General features: G+C 33.4%; 2 pseudogenes; both read right to left on the reverse strand.

The window, feature by feature from the left end:
• Positions 1 to 924: 924 nt before the first annotated feature.
• LOC131029799 (NAD(P)H-quinone oxidoreductase subunit J, chloroplastic-like) lies at positions 925 to 1,401 on the reverse strand (annotated as a pseudogene).
• A 108-nt stretch (positions 1,402 to 1,509) lies between these two features.
• Positions 1,510 to 2,601, reverse strand: LOC131029770 (NAD(P)H-quinone oxidoreductase subunit K, chloroplastic-like; annotated as a pseudogene).
• Positions 2,602 to 4,282: the final 1,681 nt, after the last annotated feature.

The following is a 4,282-nucleotide window of genomic DNA, read 5'->3' on the forward strand; positions in this document are numbered from 1 at the left end:
TTCAGCTAAATATCGAAAGTAGAGAAGTCCCGGCTGTTCTCTTTTTTCAAAATATTCATGAAAGAAACCAATAGGGGGAGTTAACTTCGATTCAAAGTAAGAGATTTGTTCTTGTACTAAAAACAATCTATTTTCTCTCAAAAGGAAATCATCCACTTCAAATTCGTACAAAATTGTTTTTACAACTGAGTGAAATTGACTAGAGTCTTTTAAACGCCATTTAATATTTTTGACATACCAAATTTTCAATAGTAGCAATAATCCTATATCATCAAGATCCGATTCCATCTCGATATAGTCCAGAAATGTAAGCCAAGAACCATACCAATTTAAATTAGAAAAATTTCTAAGCATTCTAAAAGATCTAATCATTTCTCCTACTCCGTTAAAGCAGGAGTAATTATACTGCAAAACTTTGATGAGATAGAAGTTCCTATAAAACTGAACCAACAATAAGGGAATTATGCAAGAAATATAAAAGAAAAATCCAATGAAGATACAAAGAAAAATATCATATTCCCGAACATTGAGTATATATTTCCATGTATCAAATGATATTGACGTATCCTTTCCCTCAACTACTGTTTTATTTATTGATTTCAATAAATTGGAAACATCCAAATGGGATAACAAAAGATTCAATTTTGGGAGAATTTTCTCTCTAAATTCCCACTTTAAAAGTCTCCAAAATTGATGATAAAGTGCCCACAAAATATCCAAATTGTGATCCGAATTTTGCCTAATATTGTGCAGGATTGATACCAACTGATCACTACTATTTATTGGTATTTCCGGAAAAGTAGCTAAAAACATATTTTTAGTATATTTCCAACCTGTGTAAGTAAAAAGCCATAACCATACCCTATATGTTTGAAACAGACCCCATTTCTCAAAAACGATTTCATTCTTTTTTTTTTTTTGCACTCAATGAGAATCTTGTATTTCATAAAAATCAGGTGCAATATAGTCTTTGCGTAAAGGCCACCCAATCCAACTTTCTGGCATCAATATACATTTTAGACATGGATGACTTTCATAAAATATTCCCAACATATCATAAGATTCCCGTTCCTGGAAATTAGCACCTTTCCAAATACGTAGAACAGACGGGATTCTGGGATCTTCCCTTGGGACAAATACTTTTATACACACCTCTTCGGGTTTATCTGCATTATCGTTTATTTTCGTAAGATGATATACACTAGCTAAGGAACCCCCTGGTGCTACATCATAAGCACACTGAGAACGAAGATAATTAAAACCATAAACATATAGAGCAACGGCTATAGAGACCCAATCCTCGGCTTTGATCTGTAATGTTTTTGTGCCTTGGTAATCAAAACCCAAAGGTCTATGAGCTAACTTATGCTTGGCTAGCCAAGCAGATAATCAACCTTGCATTTGATTACTATTTATTGTCAAAGTATCTGTATAAGGATTTGACATTTCTAATGGAATTTTTCAAATTTATTTTTTATTTCCTGCTCGTTACTTTTTACTAACGATTATTCATTCGCCAGCAACCTCTCGTATTTTCTTCAAATTTTTAAAAGGGTATGATATCTCTGAAATGGGTTCAGATGTTTTGGGAGTTATTTCTAAAGTCGACTCAAACCGAGATTCATAAGATTGATGAAAAAACTTCTCCTCCTTATTTTCAATAAGAATACTGGATCCAAAATGAAACCTATGTTTTCTAGTGAAATACCTCTTTCCTTGTTGAAACTCGTTTCTATCTTCAGATATTTCTTGAGCTATTTTTTCATGAAGTTTTATTATAGCATCTTTAATAGCTTCTGGTTTAGGAGGGCAACCCGGCAAATAGATATCCACAGGAATTAACTTATCTATTCCGCGAACGGTACTATAAGAATCTGTACTAAACATTCCTCCTATAATAGTACAGGCTCCCATAGCAATTACATATTTTGGTTCAGGCATTTGTTCATATAATCTCACTAAAGAAGGAGCCATTTTCATGGTCACGGTTCCAGCTGTTATAAGTAAGTCAGCTTGCCTAGGACTGGATCTTGGCACCAAACCGTAACGATCAAAGTCGAATCGCGAACCTATTAATGAAGCAAATTCGATAAAACAACAACTAGTACCATAAAGGAGCGGCCATAGACTAGAGAGTCTCGCCCAATTGGACAGATCGTTTAGAGTAGTGGAAATCACTGAATTTGAAGTTGTTTGATCAAGCAAAGATGATTCTATAGGATTTATCGCCGGCTTTAGATTTAGATAATTTTCTACTCACCTTTTATTATTCCAAAATTTGGGAGTTAAGACCATTCCAATGCTCCTTTTCTCAATGCATAAACTAAACCAACAATTAAGATAATCACGAAAATAAAAGCTTCTATAAATGTAAATAGACCCAAAATATCAAAACTCATGGCCCACGGATAGAGGAAGACTATTTCCACATCAAAAACAATGAAAACTAAAGCAAACATATAATAACAAATTCTAAATTGGATCCAGGTATCTCCCATTGGTTCTATACCTGATTCATAACTAGTGGCTTTCTCCGCCCCTTTACTTATTGGAGCCAAACTTCTTGAAATTGAGAATGCCAGAATCGGAATGGGATGTCATTATAATGAGTCATTTGGATGATTTCATTTGTAAACCATTTCATGTGACATGTGGATTCATGCTTAAACACATGATAATGCATTTGAGTGCTTGATGGTTCGAGGGTATTCATTGTAATTCCATGTGTGCTTTGTATTGCTTTATGGTTGGTTAATATGATGGAATATGGATACTTTGGGAGGCTGGGTTTTCTTTTATGATGGTTTTCTCATGGTATATCTTGTGTTACCTTGTGGGCTTGTCTATCTGATCTTTGCATTATGACGATTTTGTAAGCTTGTATGCATGCTTTTCTCTCATACATGTTATGTAGGAAATGGTTTAAATGATTATGAGTTTAGAGCATTATTTCTTAACATATGGTTCATTACTAAATTGAACCACAACAAGCCTAAGAAACATAATGAATTCCAATTATAATAATGGAGAGACAAAATAAAAGAAAATCAAAATCATAATACAAATATACAATATGCAAACATTGCTTTAGCCTCCATTGCTCTTCTCACTTTCTATGCTTGGAAGTGTTGTTGCTCTCAAAATCTGTAGCACTTTATCACAATGTGGGAACAAGAAAGCTCAAAGGCTATGGTTGTTTATGATAGATGATCAAGAAAATCTCAAAGGTTGTGGTTGTTTACGATACATGATCAAGGTTGCATTTAATTAATGACTTTATAATTCTTGAGAAATTATTATATGTTATAGTTCATATGAGTTATTTTATATTAATTATTTACATTTACTTTAGTAACATTATACCTTGTAAATGATCTCAACGTTCATATTTAATCTTTTAATTCCACTAATAATATTTAATTAACTTTCTCCTGATTTGTTTTAAGGTTTCAGGTTCCTTTCAAAAACCTGTTTTTACTTAATCAAAACTTTGGGAGAAAAGTGTCATCATAGGTTTAGTCATATGGTTTTACTTTACCGCTAGTTGTATTTGTGCGAGATTTTTTCTATAAAAGCAAGCACATGTTTAGTGGTTAAGGTTGGTTGGTGGTTTGGGCTGTCGTTACATTTGGGATGTCATTATATTGAGCCCTTTGGAGGATTGCATTTACAAAGCATGGCATGGGATGTGTGGATTCATGCTTAGACACATGATAATGTATTTGAGTGCTTGATGGTTTGAGGGTATTCATTGTAATTACGTGAGTGCTTTGCATTGCTTTATGATTGGTTAATATGATGGAGTATGGATACTTTGGGAGGCTGGGTTTTCCCAAGGTATATCTTGAGTTATTTTGTGGGCTTGTCTATTTGATCTTTGCATTATGATGATTTTGTAAGCTTGTATGCACACTTTTCTCTCATCCAGATTATGTAGGAAATGATTTAAATGATTATGGGTTTAAAGCATTATTTCTTAATACATGATTTAATACATAGTTTAATACTAAGTTGAACCACAACAAGCCTAAGAAGCACAATGAATTCCAATCATAACAATGGAGAGATGAAATAAAAGAAAATCAAAATCATAATACAAATATTACCTTATGCAAAAATTACTTTAGCCTCCATTGCTCTTCAAACTTCCTATGCTTAGAAGTGTTGTCACTCTCAAAATATGTAACACTTTATTACAACATGGGCACAAGAAAGTGTTGCAAAGTGTGCGCCCTTGGTCTCCTTGTGTTGTGCAGTGCAATGCTTAGGTTTTTGACATGGC

This window comes from Cryptomeria japonica, chromosome 9 (assembly GCF_030272615.1).
Source record: "Cryptomeria japonica chromosome 9, Sugi_1.0, whole genome shotgun sequence".
NCBI classification, from domain to species: domain Eukaryota; kingdom Viridiplantae; phylum Streptophyta; class Pinopsida; order Cupressales; family Cupressaceae; genus Cryptomeria; species Cryptomeria japonica.